General features: G+C 35.7%; 1 protein-coding gene across 3 annotated transcripts in view; it reads left to right on the top strand.

Moving 5' to 3' along the window:
- helz (helicase with zinc finger) overlaps positions 1–6,000 on the top strand; it is a 69,394-nt gene that overhangs the window by 1,098 nt on the left and 62,296 nt on the right. The gene's annotated exons all lie outside the window — the stretch shown is intronic.

The raw sequence follows: 6,000 nt of genomic DNA, 5'->3' as shown, positions 1-6,000 counted from the left end.
GTGTGTGTGCGTGTGTGTAAGTGAGTGACTCTGGACGGGGTGTGTTAAACATAAAAATTGAACATTATGCAAATATCAACAACAGTGCAGTTATGTATATCATGTTACATGATTATATGGTACTTTATTCATATTTCCTTCAGTTTTGCTTTTAGCAGCCTGCCACAAACTTTATTTACAACTTGCAGGATCCAATGGCTTTTGAAGACATTTACGCTACATAAAAAAAAAAAATATATATATAATGTATAACACATCAGTTATTCATGTGATTCATCAAATGATCAAATTTATATATCATATATTATATATATCATGTTTAAAAATATTACTTTTCCGTCCTTCAATGGTAAAACGTTTATAAAGCAGTTTATTAGCAGCACATTCTTGAGTCCCCAGGCCACATTATTTTAGAAATGTAAAATAAAAATGAATGTTAAGATAGAAGTAGCTGTATTCGTGCAATTGTGTAAAGCTAAAATTTTAGGACAGAATGATAGTAAACTGTAAAGAAAAATAAACTTTGTAATAATAGTTTCCAGTGCGCTGGATCATATATATATATATATATATATATATATATATATATATTATATAGATATAGACAATATAACAATAACTATAACATTTTGTTGGAGTATATAGTTTCAATAATAGATTTGCAAAGCAGCGTGTGACATTTCTAAATAATTATTTTAGTGTACTGTACACTATTACAGAATATGATATATATGTATACTCATGATAAATAATGTTTGTTACTAGGGATGTCCCGATTAAGTTTTTTGTGCCTCCCATCAGAGTTGAACTGAATATTGAGTATCTGTTGATATACCGAGCCTCGATCTGATACTTGTATTTTCTAGTGTTTGGTGCACACTTCAAGTAGGCCTACATTAAAGTTATTAAAATCAATCCAATATGTACAGGGATGTGCAGAGAGTTTCTCAGGGGCAGGAAAATGTAAAAAAAAAGTGTCATCGGACATCAATTCCTATAACAATTACAGTAAATAATACATTTATAGGCCTACATACAGTACCGGCCAAAAGTTTGGAAACATAACCAGTTTTAAAGTTCTTGAAAGAAGTATCTTCTGCTTTTATTTGATAAAAAAATACAGAAAACCTGTAATATTGTAATATCTATTTTAATATAAAATATAATCTGTGATCAAAGCTGAATTTTCAGCATCATTACTCCAATCTTCAGTGTCACATAATCCTTCAGAAATCATTCTTGATGATTTGATACTCCGTTAACATAAAAAATATATATACACACACGTAGGTGTAAAAATCAGTTACAATGGTAGACGTTGTAAACAGACTGAATGGTCACAATTAAGAATATGGGACTACTACTTATTGTATAAATTTCTTGTATTTTACTTGTCAGTCAAGTCCGTGCAAGCAAGACGCAACCCATATAGCAACGCGGTTATGGCAATGACGTCTTGGACAGTCTGACGGCAAAAAAAACAACAAAAAAAAACTTTCCAGTAATTAGTTACCGGTACAAAAGTGCGCATGAAATATGTGCGTGTGTGGCGCGCTAAAACAGACCTCGGGTGCGTCTCAATGAGCTCCCTAGTTCAGTAGTGGGGAACTGCTCAGGGAGTCGGCCATTTTAGGGCTGGATCAATGGCAGAATCCCACCAGTGCATTGAAACGTTCGCTTCCTAAAAAGTCCCACAATGCACTGCGAAAACCAGGGAGCAACGATGCTCACTATGTTCCCTTAACGGAAGTTTTGAAGGGCGAAAAATTATTCACGTGAGCCAACTCACTACACTTAATGACACGCGATATTTAAAAAAAAAAGTTTTTTAATTATACAAACCATTATTTCATTGCATGTCAGAAACATACATCGCTAGACAGGTAATAAACATAGGTAACATTTAGGCTATCATTTATTCACGGCTGAAATGTTGCACGTACTGTATATGTAACAAGCAAAGTATTTATCAAAATGTGCTTTAAATAGCATTAAAATAATGTTGGACAGATTTCAGTTCTGCTGTTGTTCAAGATGTTGTACAATGAGGAAGTTGTCATGTCGCTGGAAATAGAGCAAACAGTGTCTCAATGTGTAGTGAGCCACACTGTCAGTGTCCTTAGCAGTGCCTGAATTCATGTACAGGATATACTGACTCATCTAGGAAGTTAGGGAGCTAATTGAGACGCACCCCTCATTCACGCACACACATTGAGCTTCTTCTTTTCCTTTTAAAGCGACACCAAAGCACTTTTCCTCTTCGGTCCCCCTACAGGTTGGAAGTGGAATTGTCCATTACCGCTGTCGTAAATAATTTAGCATAACGCAGCCCACCGTCGCACGCACGCTATTTGTTTATCCATCATCGGCTTTGTAGTATGATTTTATGAAAGTATGATGTATTGCGACATCAGAAACGAAGAAAAACAAACCTGTCGGATATTGTAACGCTTGCCGTAAAGCAAGTCAAATTTGTAGTTTCTTGTGTCTCATTCGAACTACAGATACGCGACCCGATCTGGCAAACTTGCATAGTGCGGTTATAGCCTAATGCAGAAGTGCCGTTCACCCTGTTACGAGTTAATGAACCACTGAAACGATTTTGGAAACATTATTTTAAGGTACAAAATTATTTTTGGTGTTGCTTTAATGGCGGTTGGCCAAACCCACTTGAAGTGCATACCGCCACCTACTGTTCGACACCTGCGTGACAGCAGACGTAAAATTAAGGATCAGGCTTAGGATTGCCGATACCAATCAGGAAAAAAAAAAAATGCTAAAACGGCCCCAATACCGATCCTTGAGACATCCCTGTTTGTTACCCTTTCTATTCTGTCTGGCAACAATGCTGCGATTGATCATAGCTATCGATAATAGTTTGATCGGTGGTCTCTATAAAGACCGATCAGATGACTCAAAATGAAAAATCAAGAGACAATTTTTCTATGCGCAGCTAAAATTGCTTCATTCACCGTCTGGCAGTTTTACCAGGTGTCTGAAAATGACAATATATTTAGCATCTCTCTCAGAAAAATGACCAAAGAGTTTTGATATTTTTCCTATTTAAACCTTCTGTAGTTACATCGTGTACTAAGATGAAAAAATAAAAAGTTGTGATTTTCTAGGCCGATATGGCTAGGAACTATACTCTCATTCCTGCGTAATAATCAAGGAACTTTGCTAACGTGGAGATGCTAACGCTCTAATCAGATTCAATGATCTATGCTTATCTATGCTAAAAGTGCTACCGCCAGACCCGGAGATCGGCTGAATGGATTCGAAAGAAGTAAAACTCAAATGTTTAACTCTAGGGGAGTTGGAAAATGAGCCTTTTTCCCAAAAAAAGGGGAGTGTTCCTTTAAGTGAACATGAACAGCTGGGAAATAAGTGGCATGTGTATCAGTATATTGGATCCGTGCATTCGGTCTTAAAGTGAGGGTGACAGCAGCCTAATACAATTTATTTTTAAGGCCAGACAAGTAGTTTAAGGCTTGGTTTGTAGGGAATTACAAACCTGTGCACATATATTCAAATGCGCATAACTATAGAATTTAGGGGTGTAACGGTACGCAAAAATCACGGTTCGGTACGTACCTCGGTTTTAAAGTCACGGTTCGGTTCATTTTCGGTACAGTAAGGGAAAGAAATGCAAAACATTAAACTGCTGGTTGTTTACTATAAACTTTTTTTTAACAATTTGTTTACACTTTTTTAAACACACTTTTTAATAAAATATAACGTTAGGCTAATAAATAAAAAAGATATAAAATAAAAAAATAAAAAATAAAATACTGCTGCAAAGTTCTCCACTAAATAAAATACTCTCAAACCAATATTGGCCGTGACGCTAGCTAGCGAGAGGCTGGGCTAAAGCGAGTGTGTCGTGTATGTGGTGATCTTTATATATGCAATATTTATGTCCGACACTTAATATGTCCGGAGACTTCCGACACTTAATATGTTTGTGTGGAAACTCGGAATTGATGTATGTTCCGCACACAAAACTAGCCTAATTTACGTGAAAGATTGCATTCGGTGCACATGTGCACCGTACCGAAAGTCCTGTACCGAAACGGTCCGGTACGAATACATGTACCGTTACACCCCTAATAGAATTAATTCTTAAGGCTCACGTGAGCGCCATCAGTGTTTCTCACAGGTTCGTGTTTAAAGTCTGTGTAGAGAAAACGGTGTCATCTTAGCGATCTCTAATTTAATAACTAATGATCGTTGTGACGGAAGTGAATCAATCAAAACTAACTTTAGCTGGAAAATAACATTCAAGAACCGCTATAAAGCTAAAACAATCTGTTACCTTAAATTATCCGTTTATCTCTGTAAAGCCACTTTGAAACAATCTACATTGTTAAAAGCGCTATATAAATGAAGATGACTTGACTAGACTTTAATATTCCCTCTACCTCTGTTTCAATGTTAATCTAACAACAAAATACAAAGAGAAAATCACTCTCTGCTCTTTAGTAGGATTAATCTATCTTTAATTTATACAGTGAAGACTATACAGTCGTTTTACATTTGATTACTTTCTGTTGATAAAGACTGTTCTGTTTTTAGTTTTGATTATTTATTTCACACGATTGTTATATTTGGTAAGCTATAACCTGATCCTAATCACCTCTATGGGAGGGAATGGAATATGTTGCACACCAATAAATAAAGAGTTGTCAATTCATGATACTTCCTCATCTCTTCATTTTTTTTTTACACTTAAAATACATTGTTGTTAAGAATAGTATTATTTATTTCAGCAATCGTTTTGGCTCCAATGATCCTTATCTGGCATCATTGTACAGTGATGGTATCAGATGGTAGTACTATGGTACTTTGATAAATACCATGGTGCAGAAATTATTATAAAATCATTTACACTGGTACACTTTATATTTTAATGATAAAAATAGTTGTACATATTTAAAATAATAACATGAAATGTTCAAAATACTAAGGCACTACACACGTACCTTTATTGTATTTACTATTATGAAGGTCATCAGTTGATCCAGGACATATTTCGCTTCATGAGTTGCTTAGAATATTTTTTTTTTGGAGCGTTCCCACCCAAAAAAACAAAGTGGAAAAAGCGTTCCCAGCAGCCTCTGCTAACACAGCCCAGATGGACGTTACAGCTGTGACCTAATTATTACAGAAAAGGAAAAATGACTCCACACACTACAATAGTGTTTGCACAAACCAGCGCAACCGGTGTGAAAATGTGTATTTGACTGCAATCGGTCGGTACATTCCTCAGGTTTCAGCTTTTCAGATAGACATTCAATTATAGTTGTTTCTGCCTTGAATAGTAATCATAACTTTGAAAATCTCAACTGACCGCTTAAAGGAGAACTTCAAGACAAAAAGCGCTGTCAAACTTTAAAGCGTTAGTTGGTCCTGTTGTTTATAAGTGGTAATGTGATTTTCTAGGAGAACCAACTTCATACATCCAGTAATTATCACCAAAACAGCTGATTCAAACACGAGGAAAAAATAAGTCAAGTGAACTGAACATTTAGACAGTTTTAAAGTCTTTTCTTCCCTATTATGACGTATATGAGAGTGAAACTGCTTCTCGAACAAGAACAGATGTAGGGCGGGGCTTGATTTTGTCCATGGGGATTTGATTGGATGGTTGTGGTTTGCTATTGGCTGATCTCATGTGAGTGACAGGTTGCCTCGCCCTCTCGCCAGTAAACACATCATCAGAGAAGAGAAGAGCTGCAAGAGGGAGCGGAAGATATTTTGATTAATGATTGAGGCTAGAGATGCACCGATTACAGTTTTCTAGGCCGATTCCGGTTTTTAATTGAGTTTGACCTGCCGATACCGATTTTAGCCGATACCAATTTCATTTTTTCTAACCACTTTACAGCACACACAAATAATAATTTTTTTATTAAACACCATATACTTTTACCCAAACTGAATAATAAAAACAAGTTTAAATGGGTACATTTTCTATAAATATTTTTGAGTCTTCATTTT

The sequence above is a fragment of the Phoxinus phoxinus genome (genome assembly GCF_949152265.1).
Source record: "Phoxinus phoxinus genome assembly, chromosome: 1".
NCBI lineage: Eukaryota > Metazoa > Chordata > Actinopteri > Cypriniformes > Leuciscidae > Phoxinus > Phoxinus phoxinus.
Note: the sequence above shows the minus strand (reverse complement) of the source record. Positions and strands in the feature narration are given on the sequence as shown.